We start from the raw sequence: 20,053 nt of genomic DNA on the forward strand, positions 1-20,053 counted from the left end.
AAGCAGGTGGATGTAATCAAAGGATGTATCAGACTGAAATATATTGACCAAAATTATTTGAAAATAGTATTTTACTTTGGTCATTATTAAAATAATTTATATCATTCAACTGACGTAAAATAGAATTAGGATAACTGCAGAAATTGAGAGTTACATTGATTTACAGTGACAATTATATCACAGAGAATATACAAAATAGATAAATAAGTGACTGGAGATTTAAAATGGATTGTATGGTTGAATTTTTGCCTCTGTCACAAATTTTGTGAATATTTTTATCATGAGGATCAGTATCTGAAAATTATCATCTGTTTATTTAATTTAGCTGTCCCTTGAGTTATACCTTCTACGTCTTTCTCTGGATAGATCTTAATTAATTCAAGACATGTAAATGAGGTTCATAGGCTTGGAGTTTCATTGCTCTTCTTTGCTAGTCAGTAGAGACAGATCTCATAATGCAACTAAAATATGAAGTTTATTTGATTTTTGGAAACTTCTTTCTCTATAATGACAGGAAAACAATGACACCAACTAAGATTCTAATTTTTCTTTTTAATCAGGTGCAGAGGGATTAAATTGAGCACTTGTGTCTGCCAGAACAATAACTCCATTTGAAGGCTCAAAATATCTCTGCAGTGGTAAAACAGAATTAACCTGTTCACAAACATTCCACATGAACCACTGCTTTTAAAAACTGTTCTTACATCTGATGCAGCTCTGTTTTAAGGCAGAGATGGTTTTTTGCTTAAATTTCCACTGACTCAGTGTACTCTTCTTATAAAACAAAATTGAATACTTACATTTCTTTTTCACATAAATGATAAATGCTTGAATTTACTAATTCTTACAGTTGTGTTTAGAGGCCATCTGGTGGGAGATATTTCTCACAGAAGGAGAAAGTATTTCATATTTTATGCTTTTTTCTTCTATTGTGTGAGACAAAACATTTTATGTAATTAATTCGATATTTAACTATAAATAAATACACACACACACACACACACACACATATATATATATATATATATATATATATATACACACACGTATATATACAGAGAGAAAGAGAAAGAGCACAGATTTAAATCCCAGTCACTGAAATGCAAAGTATCTTTCCATTTAATTTCCATGGAAGTGAAAGGAAATCCCTTTAAGAGTGGAGCAAAGGAGAAAAGCACTCTGAAGTACTCACCCATTATATCTTTTCTTTTGCAAATAAATGTAAAAAAAATAATTAGAAAGAATGCAAAAAGGGGTGAGAGAGTAATTAATTATCAGAATGAAGCTCAGACTTTTATTCAATTATGCAAAATTCATGATAATAAAATTATAATATCGTTCCACTTTATAACTCTGTAACCACACTTATTCAACAAAAATGCAAAGATCAGGAAAAGCAGTGAAGAACAGAGCAGTATAATTAGTGAAATGGCATCAGAGCAGTACAGGAAAAAGTAACATCAATGGTCACTATATCACAGAAGCAAAGGCTGCTGACTCTAAAATGGTCATCTCATTATTCTGATATATTAAAGAAAAGAGCCCCAAAGATTTTATTTGCTTCTTTGATTGATTTATTCTTAGTAATTATTTTTATGGAAATTTTGTTCCAGAGACTTTGACTATTCCTGCTGCTAGAAAATTTAGTTTTCTTCTTTGTTTAAACAAGTATCTCTGATCCTAAAGTACACAGCTACTTTCATCTTAGTGAGTGTTTCTTCTTCTGTTTCCACGAGCTACAGACAAACCTAATTATGACCTATAAAAACTCTTCTAATAAACAAAAATGTTCTCCACATCCTTGTCCACAGCAGGAAGATTGGGACCATATACTTTGGGAATGGGGGGTTGTGACATTGGGAATATTATTCTTCTGCCTTCCAGGTGGGCACTCCTGTTTTCCTGAGCTTTTTATACCTTTTGCCCCATTACTGTTCAATTGAAATTTTGATTGCTTGACTTTGACTAATGTTTTAAACCTTGTGGGATTTTTTATTTTATTTTATTTGGGGAGTTTGGGGATTTTGCAGTGTTTTTGTTTGGCTTTGTGGATTTTTTTTTCCTTTCTCTAAAAAATAAGAACAAAAATGTTGGGAGAGTTTGCATTACCATGGACTTCTTAGGTATTTAATAGAAGAGAATCAATCTCTGGCTGGAAAAATCCCGAAATAAAATGCATACATAGATTGAAGACATCACACATTGCAAATGGATGTAGAAACACTTTAAATCTCTTAATGACATGCCCAGTGTAGCACAGCAGAGCTGCAGCCACTGAGAGGTAACATCTCCTGCTGCTGGCCTCTGGGCATGTTGTGAGATTTCCCTCTGCTTGGACCAAATTGCTTTCAACCCTTTTTGCCAGAGCTAAATCTTCCTACACACTGTTAAAGAGCCAAGAGTTTTATTCCTTCTGCAAGGAAAAAGGTTATGCAGTTTATCAATGTAAACTCCAAATTCCTGCTTCTTTACTTAGGGTAATAACAAAGGTTTCACTGACTTCACCGGATATGAAATTAAGCCTTCACTGCCCTCGAGTAATGAAATCCATGTTTCCTTTGTCATGAACATGTCTGATTAAATTAATTAGAGAAAACTTGCTTTGGGATTTGATCTGGGTTTTCCTTCATGCTTTTAATTAATTATTTGTGATCTGACCCTCTTTTTTTTCTCGCTTTAAGGTGTTTTAAACTGATTTTTGTTCAAGCAGTATCCATCAAAATGTAAAATTTAGTTTGTCATAGCACATGTATATTTTTTATGTGCTGTTTTCAAAATTCTGCCTTGTTGGAGAATTTCCTTTGATATTTTTTTTCCTTGCATAGTTTTTTTAATACCACTTATGCTCTTTAAGCTCCAGATAATTTTCACAATTTTTGCTAGATGTGGCTGTTTTACCTATTCAAGATGTATTATTTAAAAGAAAAGAGTGATAAAGGAAATGTTTGAATATTTTGCTAGATTTTTTCCTGTTTCCTGATGTGATAAGAAAGTATTAAAAAGAAAATAAGTATAAAATGATGAAGACATCCATTTCTGTTATGTAATTTTAGATAAATAATCACTTTTTCTAAATCTCTGCCATATCTGAGCTTCCTGAAACTTAATATGAGTACTCAGAAGATGACTGGGTGACAAGGTTTGTTGATTTGGTATCTTTTGAGTCCAATTCTAGTATAAAGCAGATATTCTATTTTTTGCAAATCACCTTGTAAAAACTCTAAATTGCACTAGTGAAGTTAGCACAAAACATAATTTGTTTTTTTGTTATGTACTAGTAGTTACCTTAAAAAAACTGAACTAAGAAGTTTTAAATGTGTTGTATTACAATACAAAGGTTTTCCCTCTTGAAGCTGCCAGGTATGAGTGGGGTCACTGTGGAAAAAGCAACATCAGACAGATCATGACAGGTGAAATCATAATGAATGGAAAAAAAGACAGGGCTGAAATAGAAATAATATTCATTACCCTGGTAATACATTCTCAAATTGCTAAGTACCAGACTGAGCCTCATCCACTGTGAAATATTCTAATGACCAGTGAGTACATAAGTCTAAGTGAATTAGGAAGTTCACCTAAATCAAATAAATCTCATAACTTAGTACTCACAGATAGTTATTAAACTTAATATGAAGGATAATAAGGTCTGCCCAGGGAAAATTTTATCACTGGAAATCCATGGCCATAGGTGACTTACAATTCCCTGTAATAATCAAAGACAAATTTTCTTTGAATTTCTAATAACTGCTTGAAGTACTTTGTTGTTTGCCTTCACTTATAATTTCCATCACACACAATGACAATACAGTGGTGGGACAATTACAGCACACTCATGAACACAGAGTATGTATTTTAGTATTTAGTTAGAAACTATTTGCAATTAGTACAACTATTTGCAAGTATGGTTTGAAAATAAAGATTAGGGAAAAAATCTAACAAAACACAAAAATAATAGATTTTGATGTGTTTTTATATTTCAGCAGTCTTCTGTTCCACCAATATATAAAAAGGAAATTGACCTTATCAATTCCTTGTTCCTCCCTTTCGTGCACAGATTTTAAAATGTTATCAATCTGGAAAGGAGCTGCCAGTTCTAGAGACAGCATTTCATATCCTCAAGTGGTTTAGATTAGGAGTATTTACATTAGATGAAAACCTATGACATTTAATGTTAGTTGACTGTTATATGGCAAGTTTCCATTTAGGTTGTGCTCTTAGTCTGGAAAAAGTTATGCAGTTCTCCAAAATCTCTGCCCCTAAACAGGAATAACACAAACACACATATCCCTACATCTGCCCATACAGAGAAGTCCTTTGTAGATGTAATAACATATGGTCTTTGTTTCTTATTTGGGATAGGAGTACTTTTTCATAAATGACGGCTACCCCTGGGTGTTCTGTTGCTGGCACTCACCACAGCACCTTGGTAGGGCACCTTGAAACTGTGTAAGAACTTTTTACTGACAGATGCCACTGTCATCTGTATCAAGTTCCTGGACTTAGCCTTTCTTTTTTTCTGACATATTACATCCTAAAAGTCATCCTTCCTTCATTTTCCACATCTCATTTCTCTTTCTTCTTTGCTTGAAAGACTGAAATTGCTCATTATCTGCTATAAATTGGCATCAACGGAGTTATCTCAATTCATACCAGCTGGACCAAAGCCGTGAATGGCTATAAAATGCTGTTTTATTTTATTATAGACTTGGCTTGGATTTAACCTATTATTGTATTTCACTGTCAGGTTTTATTCCCCTCCATCATCTTGTAATAAAAGTGTTTAGTAAACAAACATATTAAGCTACAATAATTATCCTTAACTTAAGCACCCATATATTTATGATGCCAGACAGACTAGATAAAGTGTGTTTGAAAAACTATTGGAGCAAAGAATTTACAATGGTATGTGATGGAAGTTCATATGCAAACCCACAGAGAAGCTCAGAGAGTGAAGATGTAAATATCACATTAGTGCTAGAGCTCACTCACTATTGATGTAACTCTTTATTTGAGGCATTTGGGCTATTAACTGAGTCATAATCCTAGAAAGACCATGTAGTTTCTTAAAATTGTTTTAGCAATACTCTAAAACATAAAATTTTCTTATATCTCTTCTAGGTTTCTGGAAGGTTTGACTCAGATTGGTTGCTATTTAATCTCTCTGTGTTTTCCTATTCCTACCTGCTAGCTTTTAAAACCTTCAATCTTAATTTGATGAAGGTAATGCCATTCAGTTTGAATCAGGTCATAATGGATCTACTTTGCAAAAGTACAAATCTGTCAGTGAAGAATAGGTGGGAACAGCATTTTCTAGTATTTCAGTTTAGATTATCCCCACAGCACTAAGCAGCATCTCTCAATAATTTAGCTGGTATTTAACTATAACATTGTTAACTGATAGAAGTAATTATTGTGCTTTCTTAATATCACACATCTCTGGTGTGCAGTATAGAAAGACATTGAACGGTATAAAATATGCAAAGAATTAACCAAAAGTTCTGAGCTGATTGAAATGTTGAGTTGAAATAACAATATATCTTTTAAAAAGCATAACAGGAACTACTTTCTAACTTCAGTCAAGAAATGGGGCTACAAACTATGCAGGTGAATATAAGTACAGCAGGACAGTACATGAAGTGAATCAGAATGTTAGGTTATAAATGACAGAACAGCAGAAGTGCATTGTGCTGATTTGTAGCCTCCAGGAATGCGGTATCTATATCAAAGGCCAGTGCCTAATTACATAACAACAGCACTAATTTAATCTAATTAAAATGTCTAATTTAAAAACTTTTAGGTTTCCAACTATGCTCCCCACAAATACATGTCAATATGAATAATCTCCCTCTGCACATGAAGGAGAGGCTTGCAAATATATTTAAAATTAAAAGGGGATTCATGAAAAAAAAATCAACATATTTGATTAATATTTTACTCTGGTCAGCTGTTTATTGAGGAACAGAGGAGCATCCTGGCAACAAGCACCCCAAAGCAAAGAGGGCAATAATAAAACTGTTACCTGAAACCTTGAACTCCAGGTTGTCATGAAGTTGCACAACACTTATCCATGCAAGGGAAACTTGGATTTATTGATACATGGATATGTGTGTGTGTGTGCATAAGCTCCTCCATAATTGTCACAGAAAAAGAGTCTCAAATTTACTAACACATAGTTTTTATCCATCCCAATGTTATCTCACATTAGCAGCCAGAATGACCAGATATTTTTTCCATCAAAAATTATCCTGATGATATGGATTCTGAAAAGATGCTGAAAGTCTGAATGTTTCAAGCAAATCCATTGTGCTTTAGTCCCAATTAATTTTTTTCTGCCTATAACCCCAAAATACAGTGTGTACATGTGAGGAAATGAAGCACATAAACTGTTTTAGTATTTTTATCTGTGTACTTACACTTTGAATAGAAAAAATGGTGAATGAAACTAATAAAAATTGCAATGATGATTCCTATTTCTCTCTTTTTTCTTCTTTCTCATTCTCTTTCTTCCTCCCACTCTCTCTTTAGCTCTTTCCTCTCCCCATTTTTTCCTTGTTCCTTTGCTTCATTCTTTCCTTTATTCTGTCTAAAATACAGAATAAAGAGGAGAAAAATGAGAAAAGGAGGGAGGAGAAGGAGACAGATCAAAATCTCTGCAAGATAAATTTTATTTTCATATCAAACTCAAAATTGTTACTTTTTTCCTTGGTTCAGGATGGAAAATAAATCTCAAACTCTAAAATATTAAAATTTCATTTGAAATTGGAATCTTATTTTCAGTCATCTTTATTTATTAGCAAAATAATGTCATGATTAAAGCTATGCAATATTTGGGCTGATGTTTATATTTCATTTTAATTCTACTCTTGAAGTTTCAGCTGTTGGATTTCTTTAACCATAATGAATATGAGCATTGAAATTTCATAAATCAGATTCCTCTAATAATTCCTCTGGGTGGGAGGGTGCTTAGATGGATCCCACTATGCTTGAAATGTTGGATTTGGGTTTACAGTGTTGATTAGATCTCTAATATGCAGTTTTGCTCTCTTGCCCCATCCTGTATAGGTCTAATAATAATAAAATCAACCCAGTAACACCAGCAGCTAGTGGAAAGCTTCACCTTCCCTATATCATCACAGGAAGCTCAATTTATTGATCCAGCTTACTTAGGTTAGTATAAAATCCAAAATATGGTTGTTGTTTTCATGTCAATCCACTAACCATATATACTATATTTCCCTCTTGAAAAGCAGAACACTTGATGGATTGCACCAAGCATGGTAAATAATTTTGACCAGATTTCAAAATACATTGTAGTTTTTTGTGATGGTGGTGGTTTTTTAGTCCATCTTCTCTATTTGCTCAACCAAGTTGCCTCTTTTAAGGTTGCAACAGCTCAGAATACCTTTGATGATTCAATTCTCCTCTGATTTCTATTTCTCTCAGTGTTTCTTTCATCCTTGTTCTCAGGAACAGCATCTACTCAGAATTTAATTCAGTCCCTTACTTCCCCTCTGCTTATCACTGTTGAGGCCAAGCATGGAGGTTTGTGTCTGTTTTTTGGCTCTCCAGTGCAAGAGAGGAACAGACACAGAGGAGAAAGCCTGCAGGTATGTTCTCCTCTGGATCTTCCCAAATGTTGTCCTGAAGGCAGCCCTCCAGGGACATGATATGTGACACTTCTGCTTGATCCCCTGTTAATTGGAGACACACAACATGAATTTGCATCTGCCTTTTAGTGGTTTTTCTTCAGAAAAGGAACTGGACACCAACTTGAGGGGGGTAAATCTTGTGCTCATGTGCAAAGATAAATACCCCATACACAGTGTTCTGTGTAAAAACAGTCTTGGGAGCACTTGCAGGTGTGGTTTTGCTCAAATTACATGTGGAGTGTTGGGTTTGACTCTGCTTTTATTATATAAAAGCAGGACTGAGCAGAGCAGAGCAGATTATTATGGCATCACTTAGCTACCAATTATGCAAATATCTATGTTATCAGTTACTGTCAAATGCAGCTAATACAACTATTTGCTTAATATTCAGTTCACAAGTAAGTTAATGTGCCATTCAACTGAATTTATTGATCTCAACAATGATATTATAATGCTCTGGTGAGATTCAGTTATTGCAGGAAAAGTGCAGGGGTAAGGGGATGGACACCAGAGGGGATAAAATTTCTCAGTGAGTTTGAGATGTGAGAGTGGCATATTTGGGATAAAAAACAAAAATCTATTTGTACTTTGTCACAGTAGAGACAAAATTGTGTAAACCAACAACCAGTTAGGAATTCAAGTTACTATTAAACCATAGTTTGGACTAATTTCACAGAGTTTTCTACAGCACTGCAATGTGCTCACTGTCACTGTCACACACCCCACTTAGCAAGGCACAGTGGTACAGCCTAACCTTCCAAGTGGTGTGCAGACTTAGACACCTGATTTAAGCATTCAGAAACTGGCAGCTATTCCTTACCTTGCTGCCTAAGCTTCTTTCTATAGTCAATGGAGAACATGAAGTATTTCCTGAAAAAGTCATCCCAGACAGACATCATGAATCACTTTCTGATGGAAGCTCTCATACACTCTACTGATTATGTATAGAAACTAGATTAATAACTTCACCACCTAATTTAAAGGTGGCTAAATTGAGACAAGATGAATTCCATGCATTTGAAATATACCAGTCCTGGATAATTAACCTGAATTAGAAAAGGACAGAAGTGGACATTAATTTGTCAGCTCCCAGAACATCTTTTATTATTTCTCATGCCATCAGGTTTAGTGGTCAGAAGACTTCACAAGAGAAGTAGCTTGTGTAGAAATTGGAATACTAGCTGGTGGCAGAGGAATGCAGCAGCTGACTTTATTGGCATTGTATAGACATTTTTATTTGAAGGTTCAAAAGATTAGAAAGGCTGGACTTGGCTCTCTTTGCTGGCCACACTGCTTCTGTTGCAGCCCAGGACACATTTGCCTTTCTGGCCTGAGAGTGCACATTAGCCTCTCATCCACCAGAATCCCAAAGTCCTTCACAGTAGGGTGCTCTTGATCAAATATGAGCATGGACCACCATGATGATATAAGGGATGGAGGAGAACTCTACAAGAAAAGAAGTGGGATTGGTCTGTCTAGGAAAGAGTTCAGAATGAATTGATCAGGGTCTTTTTGTACCCAAAGAGAGCCCACAAGAAAGATGGAGAAAATTTATCTACAAGAGCATGTAGGGACAGGACAAGGGTCAATGGTTTCAAACTGACAGAGAGCAGGTTTTAGAATAGATCCTGGGAAGAAATTCTTTGTTCAGAGAGTGGTGAAGCACTGGAATGGGCATCCCAGAGAAGCTGTCCCTGACAATGTTCAGGCCAGGCTGGATGGGGAGTTGAGCACCCTGGTGTAGTGGAAATTGTCACTGCCCACGGCAGAAGGGTTGGAACAAGATGTTCTTTAAGGTCTCTTCCAACTCAAACCATTCTGTGATTCTGTGATGATTTTGTGACCTTGATATCTCAAACTGAACATATTCAATAAATTCTCTTTTCACTTCATTAAACAGTGAAAAATATGTAAATGCAGATGCAGATGCTTATTTGGGATTGAAGACAAGCTTGTGTTACATCTTGTGCTTTGTGCTGGATGCCAAACATCTTTCCACACACTTGTTTATTTAGTTCAAAATTCAGCCTGACCTTTCTCCAGGTATTGCAAAGGAAAAGAGTGATAACCTTCTAATCCTCCACCTCTTACATCCATATATCCTATTTCCTTTCTGTTAAGAAATTATCTCAGTATTTTTCCTTTCTTTATTCTGTATGCCTGAATTGCATAAACACTTAACATGACACGATATTTTATTTATAACTCATTTTGACATCACATCTTGATCTTCATCTGTTTTTCTCCTTGCCTCCCATGGGACATTATTTTCTTGAAAATAAGTCAGCTATGCATTGGACTCTCTCAATGCTGCATAGACACATAGCTGAATCCTCAAAACTATAATTTGGTTTTAGCTTTTCCATTCCCGTACCCTGTAGTCACTACATCATTTGATGCATGGTGAGAGCAAGAACTGGGTTTGTCATAAAAGTGCTCAACATTAGAGTGAAAGACGAAGACTGTGAGGTAGCCTTTGACTTGGTAAAATATATCAGAGTCAAACCCAACACTCCACTTGATGGCTTGCAATATCAAAAGATCTAACCCATCCTTTTTACCTGTCTTGAGATTTTCACATCTAAACAGATCCATACTGCAGACAATTACCATCAGCATATGGGAAGGGAGAAAAGCAGATGTGTGTAATCAGACTTTCTATTGTGACTTCTGTTTTCTGTCTTAACTAGTTTCACTATCCATGTGACTCCTTGCAAAACTGACACCTTTTGCCATACCACAATTACTGTTCATTTTTCTGAGGTTATATGGACTTAAATTTTTGACATCCTGGATTTCTAGCTCAAGAACTGCAGCATCTGTGTCCTCTGTTTTTAAACCCTGAGCAGACTGAACCTGTATCATAAACCAGGCAAAAAATACATTAAGAACACTGACCTATCATGAAAAAGTATGTCAGTGCAGACTCACTCTGACACACTGGCTTTCTTTTCCTTCTGTCACACAAATCTGTCTTTTCCCATACCAGAAGAACAGGACAGCACAGAGACACCAGCTAAGGGCACTAGGCAGTATGGGTACTCAGTAAAGATACAAGAACCAGGCATACAGTAATATTTCTCACAACTCTATTTTCAAGTTGCAGAACACTTTGGCTTAGCGGCTTTCTCAGGCAAAGAATTTAGGTAAATCTCTCTGTTTTATATAATTTGATGGGTTTTATCTCCAAGAGGCTGCATTACTGAGGTTCAGGAAGAAGAAACAATGGTGCTAAAAGATGAATAGACAGAAAGGAGAAAGGTGTCAAATAAGTGAAGGACTGCACACTGTGGAATGGACTCATGCTGGAGCGGTTTGTGAAGAACTGCAGAAATGGGAAGTGTCAGTGCTGGAGCAGTTTGTGCTGGACAGTGTCCCTTAGCAAGAACCCCAAGATGGAACAGTAGAAAAGCATGAGGAAGAAGGAACAGCATAGATTAAATGCTATAAACTGTCTCTAGCTCGTGTTCCCTTTCCCTCTGCACTGCTTGGAGGGGACAAGGTCGATGAGTTGGGAAAGAATTTGAGCATGTGAAGAAGGGTAGGGTGAGGGGAAAGTGCTTTTAATTTTATTCTTGTTTCTCACTAACCTACTGAGAAAGTTATTACTTGGAAATAAATTAATCCTCTCAAGTTGAGTCTGATTTGCCTGTGAAAGAAATTGGTGAGTGATTTCCTTGTCTTTGTCGTGACCCATGAGCTTTTTCATTGTGTTTTTTTCCCTCTGTCCTGCAAGAAGATGGAGTGATAGAGCAGCTTGGTGGGCACCTCTCTGACAGCACAGATCAACGCAACGCACAAATTTTTGCAAATCCAGATCCAGCTTCCTTTACTGAAGATGCCCCTGAAAGGGCACGAGGAAATTACTAAGTATCTCCCCTTATAACTGTGTTAAAGTATTTGGCCACAAAGAAACCAAGAAATTACTGTGTGCTTCAGAGAGTCCCTTCCCTTTTTCAGTCCACTATGTTTTCGGACAGACAGTTAGAGAAATTTTTTTGGACTTTGTAAAAAGCAAGTAAAACCTTAACTAGAAACTCTAATGGAGGTGTTTATTTCAGGTAGGAAAAAAACCGAAATTTTTTGCCCCCAGTTCTGTTCTCTACTTCCTAGAGCAAAATTCTCCTAGCTTATGGAAATTTTCACATCTAACGCAGCCATAATAATTCACTTCAAAAATATAAATGCAAAGAAAGAAAACTTGCCTAATGAATTTAAATGCAGAACATGCTGGATTGCCAGATCAGTGAATTTGCTAATTCAGTATGTAAATCTCCCCAGGAACTCTCTCCTACAGAGTAATTAATTCACTGCTTGTTGAGTCTTTGGATAATGATAATCTATTGGTCTGTACAGTCAGCTGCACTGCAAGGTAAAGGTGGTTGATAACATTCTGCAAACATTGGAAGACACGGTCTTGCTTTCCTCTTCTGCATGAAGCATTGAGTTTTAAACACTTGACTTGTTTAAAGAACCTCCTTCTCATAAAGCAATATGCTTCTAAAACAGAAGTTGGCTTTTCCAAGTATATGGTCACTGTAGCTTGACATGTATAATCTCTTAGATGTCAGAATAAACTCAGCCACAGCAACACTGAGCTTCTTGGCATCAGCAGGAGCAAACATAGGTCAGTGCTCTGCATTTTTAACAACAAAATCTTTGAGCATTTTTAGGGGCATCCTCCAACAGTTGTGGAAGATGCAGATTCCCAGATCTGGCATGCTTCTCTCTCTTCCACAAATTTTCTGTAAGACATTCCCATCTGAACTCAAAACAACAATAAAATATTCCAGAAAATTATTACTGACATGGGAATATCAAAGCTAGTTTCCCTCATTCCCTTTTGCCTTACAATATGTCTACTTGTTCATTCTCTGCCACATTCTCCTATACACTTGAATGAAAATGATTATTTATTCCAAATCATTTCCTTTTCTATTTTTCTTCTCCTTGTAGCTGACATGCTGTCACATGCACTCTTCATCTGGTACATTAGTCAGTTCCTGAGGCAATGAGCATCCGCCAGGTTGTATTTGGCAAGGGGAAGAAGTGAGCTCGCAAAACAGAAGATTCTTGGATCCCAAGCAGGAACTTCCCCTCACCAAACTGCATCAATAAGGGACAGATTTCAGAATTTGTCAAATCAATACCCTTTAAGTCCCTAGACCAAGTATTTATCTGCAGGATCCAAGCCATCAAGATGTCTAAAGCACCATCAGAGAGGTTAATCCATGATACACACACAAGATAACAGTTTCAATGAATCACTAACAGTGATCATCAAGTTCATCCTCCCAATTTAACTGTATTGACAGAAATAGATTTATACATAGACTTCCTTGGAAAAATCCATTTGTTGACAAGCATTTTCAAGATTAAATTACTGCAGACACCATTATTATACCTAAAGCTGTAGATGCCACCATTTAATTTATCTAATCTGATCATTGTGGTGTTTGGGACAAAATACCAAGACAAAATGAGAAAGCAATAAAAATATAATCAAAATACAAGGAAACTAATTTATTTACATTGCTTTCAAAATGCAAATCTTCTATACCATAAGTATTAATTCACATCCTCAAGATGAAAATTTCCTAGATATTAAGAGTTATATCCACACAGGTTCGGTATTGGCAGAGCTGTATACCTCTAAACTGAAAAGGATCCAGAAACTAGATTTTGCTTTTGAAAATACTTGAGGGATTCAGTAATTTAGAAATATTTTGATTATGTCTGGAATTGTTAAAAATGGACAGATTGCATGAAAAGGATATCATCTGGTCTCTTTTTCAATTTTTGCTCTCTATGAAGGCAACAAAACCACCCACATGTTTTTCTAACACCTGAGTGGTTACAGGACTCTGATTTAATTCCAGCCTCATATCAAAGGGTTTCAGATTTAAACTCTCTAATGTCTGGAATGTTTTCTAACCACCAGCTTATAAGTTTTCCAAAGGCAGAGCATACTTTAGCCCTCAGTGACTGCAATATTATTCTGCAGAAAATTGGGACAGGGGGTGGGAAGACAGAAATAAAGAAAAGTTCTCTGTCTCCAAGGGATTAAAATAGTCACTTGAATATGAAAAGTCTGAGAGTTTAAACTTTACACACAGGACTTGTTTTAGTATGTTCTTTTTTAAAAAAAAAATATTTATTTAAATTCTTCATTCATTTTTAAAGTAGCAAATATTAGAACTATCTGTCAATTTGTTAGATTTTAGGCTTTGTTGCTAACATCAGCCAAAGCATACTTTTAGTGAAAAGTACTATCTGAATAAAGGAAAGATAGCAAAATTCCTGTGCTCTCTTGAAAGTAAAACAAAACAAAAAGACAGGATTACTTAAGGACATATTGGCTAAAGAATTAATGAACATACATACAGCTTTAAAAGCTCTGCAATGAGTGTGCTTCCCGCTTTAGAGAAGGAAATAGGATGTGGGAGGGAAGCAAGAATGCTTTGTCATTTAAAGAACATTCTGGGAAGTGCTGATGTTAAAATGCTAATCTAAGAATAGAGGGCAGAAGCTCACAGTAAACAAGACCTGATGTGTTTAGATGATCTACCAAATAATTATTTATATGTATCAAGTGGATGTAAAATATAAACTAGAGAAGCTGTTCACAGGCAGAAGTCAGAGCAGTTTTCCTCAGCTTGAAAGCTGAGACAGTTGAACACTGTTAAGGTGTACTCCTTATTTCTGTGTCTCATTCAATTTTACTTACAACTGCATAAACAGGAGGGTACTAAAATCCTTTTCTTCCTTCTTAGATCTCACAGCACTCTACAGACTGCTAGTAAGAAGATGGTTCAGGAAAGAAGCAATACTGTTTCGAATATCTGAAGCAAAGTGAATAAAATGCTAATCTGCTTTTTCTGAAGATAGTATTCTAAGTATCTGACTACAGCATAAAAAGAAACTCGTCAGGGTTTTGATTTTTAATGTGTTTTAAATGAAAATGGATAAAATGGTCTTTGCTGTATTTTGGATCATTCCAGTTAGTTTTGATGTTAAAGATTTGGATGAGACACAAAGGAAGGGATTCTGGCTGATCCCTAAATTTGGGTATCTGTAAAGGTATTAGGTGTCTCTAAACCCCCTTTCAGTCAGTGGATATATGGCAGTACACACAGCTGGAAAATCCATTCAAGTATTGAGCTAACATGGGCTCAATTCTGTTATCTTAATGTGCCCTCAGAAATCTGCAGCAGGAGTCACATATCCAGCACAGGTACTTCAGGAGACACACATCCTTCTGGATCACACTTTGGGGAGCAGATAAGATGCACAGGGCATGCCAAATAGCATTAGATAGTTTAGTATACAAATCATGTTCTATTTGTCTACCTTTGGGTGATCTGAAAAGCTCAATAAGGTCTATTGATTGTATTAAGTAGTTCAAGAGTAGCTTACAACACACACAGACAGGTACCTCAGCCATTCAGCTTCTTAAAGATACACAGCCAATACCTTATAAAATACTCTGTATCCTGACTGGCTGCAAGCTGCTGTTGCAGAAGGACATAATTCTTCTGTAGGTGTTGAATATTTTCTTCCAGCTCAATTTAAATGTCCTCACGTGGAGTACAGCATCCAGGTTTGGGATCCTCAAAACAAGAAAGAACAGGACTTGTTAGGGTTAGTCCAGAGGAGGCCACAAAATGCTCAGAGGATTAGAGCACCTCTGCTGTGGAGAGGGGCTGAGAAGCTGGGATTGTTCAGCCTGGGGAAGAGAAGGCTCTGGGAAAATCCCAGTGAAACCTTTCAGTACCTTGGAAGTGTCTTTGTTTAGTATTTTCCTGTTCAGTACTGTAGCTAAAACCAAAAACTGTTTCTCCATCCAACTTGAAGCACAAAAGGCAGAGATAAGAAAAAATTACTGGCAGTGTAATAAGATAAGAAAATGAACAATATAAACCACAGTATAAATAATAAAAAATATAAGAAAAAGAAATTATTTACATGGAAGGCCTGTGACAACAAACAATGCCATACAGCTTCTCCCACCATATTTTATCTACTGGAAGGAACTTCCTCTTCTGGAAGGTGTGAGTCCCTAAATCCCATCCCCTCAATTATGTGATTGTTATAGAATAATCTCTGTACTTTAGCATATCCCCTCCCAGCTACTGCAAAAATTAACCTGGTCTTGGCTGGAATCTCAACATACATTAAGGGGGTTTATTAAAAGCTGGGAGAGGGACTTTTTATACAAGCAGAATTTAAGACCAAGGGGCAATGGTTTTAAATTGATACAGAGTAGGATTTGCACTAAATTTTCGGAAGAAATGCTTCACCCAGAGGGTGATGAAGCACTGGAGCAAGTTACATGGAGAAGTTGTGGACACCCCATCCCTGGAAGTCTTCAAGTCCAAGTTGGATGGTGCTCCGAGCTGACTGATCTAGTGAATGACCTCCCTGTCCATGGTTTTTAAGACCATTCTCACCCAAGAATTAAATATTATTTAATTCTATGAATCCTATATTTAGGAAATTTAATTGAGAATCTACACTGAAACTAAGTCACCTTTTGTTGCAGCAGCCTGAGTGGGCTAAGAAGAAAAACTCCTAAATTTCTCTTGGAGAAAAATAATTTTCTCCAAGACCCTTGAAAGAAAAGTACAAAGGAAGAAACAAACAAATGATGAAATAACTGAATTTTTTGGTGAGGATTAAAACAACTTTAAAGGTTGTACATTTTTCAGAAAAGTACAGTTTTAAGTATTATAATTTTGTACTCCCCTACCTAATTCTTTAATTGAAAATTCTCTGAAGCAGCCTGCTATAATGCATGGCTATTACCTAGCATGGAATTGCTTTCAGATGCAGACTCTGTGTTTTGTTATAACAGAAACAGCAAATAACAGTAACAAATGCACAAACTGCTAGAGAACATAGCCCACTGCCTAGTAATTAACTTGTGTGCATGTATATATAATCCACATGGTTTCAATGCCAAGAGTTCATATATTACAGTTTAAAAAACATTGCCCAGTTGTGTGAAAAAATTCCCAAACCTGTGGCAGTTTCTTTGAAGAGGTACCTTTCTGGGTAGTATTCAAAATGTGCCTGCACAGATTTCAGTGTCTGGGTTTAGGAGCAGTCTCTGTTGGGAAGACAGCCCCATCTTCTCAAAGCACAAAACTCTATTGTTTCAGAGATATACTTTGTCACAGTGTTAGCCATGGACTGATCATAAATATTTATACTTTCAGCAAATGGATCTGTTGTGCCAATAAACACTGGTGTTTTGTCTTCTTTTTCAATATTTCATGAGTGGTATGCAAAAGCTTGATTGTACAGCGACAGGTAACACAATCCCCTTCAGCAGCATTGACTTGGAGTTCAGAACCATGGAAAAATCAAAAACAAATATCACAATTGTATTGTTTTAATATTTCCATTTTATAGTCATTCTCCTGTGTAATCAGGATTCAAAAAGCACATGATCCAACTGGTGAGGATGTACTCTATTTCCAATGACTAATTCCAGGCCATGAAGAGAACTCATTTTGTTTTGTTTTGTTTTGTTTTGTTTTGTTTTGTTTTTTTAATTATTTCTAATAGTATTCAGATAAAACAGAATGGAAGTTCTACCAGGCTACAAAATGCACATGTCTCAAATATATTCCTTTACAGTTGACACCTAACTGACATTGTGTTGCTTTTATCATTCTACACTATAGAACTGTAGTGTTCAGGAAAATAATATGATCACACAGCTAAAGTTAAACCTTTGTATTTATATATACAGACACACATGTCTAAAATTCTTCCTGGGCTCTTTAATGTGTTCAAAGGCACAGTACCATAATGTGCCATTTTTGTAATGTAAATGATTTAGTAGCCTTCCTCCCCTAAGTTGTCCTTGAAGTTGCAAGGAGGTTTTCAGACTAATGAAGACAGATACAGGTAACACAGTGAGGCTTGGACAACAAAACTCTGAAGTTTATTTTCTTGTAAAGTTGTTATTTTACTGTAATTATGGTCATATTTGCTGTAGGGTTCATTTAAAATGCTGCTGGGGTCAAGGCTGTTTGCTCAAGGCTAAGACATAAGTTTGACTATTACTGAAATTGCAGAAAGAAAAGTATATGACTTTAAAATTACTTGTACTCACAGTTCTTTTGTTGGTGGGCCAGAAATCATGGACAGCACACAAACAAGTTCATTAATGTAGAATGAAAGTTATCTTTTTGAGTAAGAGATAAACAGAGATCTCTTGATACAGTTAAGTCACTCCAAATACTTCCAGTTTCATAATTCTTAGCATGCTACCATTTTTGGGTCTTCCTTACAGTGAAGAAAAGCAGGAATACATTAATCCAGGGCTAAATAGAGATCAAAAATGGTATAATCTCTAATTTCTTTCTGCTGCACTAAAAGAAAAGGTATTGTCTGCAATGATATTGAGAATAATTTTTGAAGTTTCAATACATTGAGAATTGCTAGTCACTGTTATCCCTAAGCTACAAGTGGTTCTTTATATTCTTATTTTTTTTTTTATGTACAGTACGCACAAGATTAGTCTAAAGTTCTTGATAATAAGGAAGTGGAGCCACCCTAAAAATGAGTCTCTGAGCTATTGCTGTCTCCATGCAGTCTTTATATGAGACCAAATATAGGGCTGCAGAAAGTTCCTGATATTACTAGACACGTTGAAGAGTAGCTGGCAGAATTTCAAATCTCAAGACAGGGAACATGACAGTGATTTGCAAATAAATTGCAGAGACTTGTTGGGGGCAGTCAGAAGGAAAAGTAATCCTATACCAATTTTCATCATCACTTCTCAGCTTTAAGCAGCTGCTGCAGCTTGAGGCTAATGCCTTGCAACAGAGTTGCTCCATGAGAATGACCTGAAATGTGATGTATAATCCAAGCCTAGTAGTAGTAGTAGTATGTAAATAGTTAAATTGATTTTAACACAAAACTTGAAGGAAAAGAAGTTTAAACTTTTCTGTGATCTCCAATGAATAATATCCATTATGTGTTTCATGAAGACTGGTATCCATATATTTTGTGTAATAAAAAAAAAAAAAAAACCTGATTCAATTTGAAAAACCAAAGAGGGAGTGTATCTCCTGTGTATGTATTTGTATAGGCACACACACATACAAACAGCCTAATTTCATCTTGCATCCCATTGTGTCCATAATTCAGGTGTGTGCAATGTAAGAAGAACATTCAGTTGATGATTTATCACCTCTGTATTGGTCATTATCTCGGATGGATTGCTCTTTGGTTCCTATATTACTCCACTGCCTCCAGAGCAAAGATGCAACTAAGTCAGCTTAGATGGTTAACTTTAAGGCATGATCCATTGCTCAGAATTAACTAACCTCATTGGACTTAAATCCTGAAGAAAAGAAGAAAATAAGGCCCTGAAGGCATGGACAGATGGGTTCTGAAATTCTGGAGCTCTGCATTTTACATCATGATCAGCCCAGTGATAGTATGATGCTTGATCTGCCTCTCAGATCTGCCTGTCAGGGAAAGGCTTTAAGATGAAGGACAGTAAATTTAAATTAGATATTAGGAAGAAATTATTCACTGTGAGAGTGGTGAAGCACAAGTTGCCAAGAGAAGCTGTGGATACCCCTGCAAGTGTTCAGGGCCTAGGGGGATGAAGTTTTGTGAAACTTAGTCTAGTGGAAGGTGTTTCTGTCCATGGCATGGCTTGGAACTAGATGACCTTTAAGATCCCTTCCAGCCCAAACCATTCTATGATTCTATCATTAATCACCTGTCATAGTTTAGGGCAAATTTGGGAGGAAACTTCCAAAGTGGCCCCTCTAGAAAGCAGATTCAAGCATCCCCTCCCCCAACTGGTTTGGGAAAATATTTCCTTGGAGAAAACTGGGAAAAAATGTTTATTTAACAAGTAAATTATTCAGAAGCATAAAAAATGAATTATATTAAACCAAAAAATATTTTAATTTGCTGTTCTGAAGAGATGGCAAATTCAGAAAGTCCTTTTTGTGGGGGGTAGTTCAGCTTGCTCAGTCTCCTATCAGTCTCTCCTGTGCTGGAAAATGCCACGACTCAGGCCTCTGTGGGCCACAGGTGTGAGCTCCCAGTGCTCTTCTGAGTTTTCAGTCCAGACCAAGGCTGATCAGTTCCAAGAAAAAGAAAAGCCACAGTCTGGGGAACTTCTCTGCCTCAGCTAGCTAAAGTTACCCTTCTACCTAAAAGCAAAGGAGAGCTCTCTCCTGCTGTCCATGCTGCAGACAACACAGTCCAGAAGGAATGTGAAGTGCAGTTTTTGCAAACAAACTGTGTGCTTCTTCTCCTCCTCTTCACTCTTGGAACCAGTCTTAAAGGTTCAGAACTCAATATCCAGCATAAACAGAACAGACTTTTAGGGATACGAGCATCATAAAGTCACCTAGGACACCACTTAT

This window comes from Melospiza georgiana, chromosome 1, assembly GCF_028018845.1.
Source record: "Melospiza georgiana isolate bMelGeo1 chromosome 1, bMelGeo1.pri, whole genome shotgun sequence".
NCBI classification, from domain to species: domain Eukaryota; kingdom Metazoa; phylum Chordata; class Aves; order Passeriformes; family Passerellidae; genus Melospiza; species Melospiza georgiana.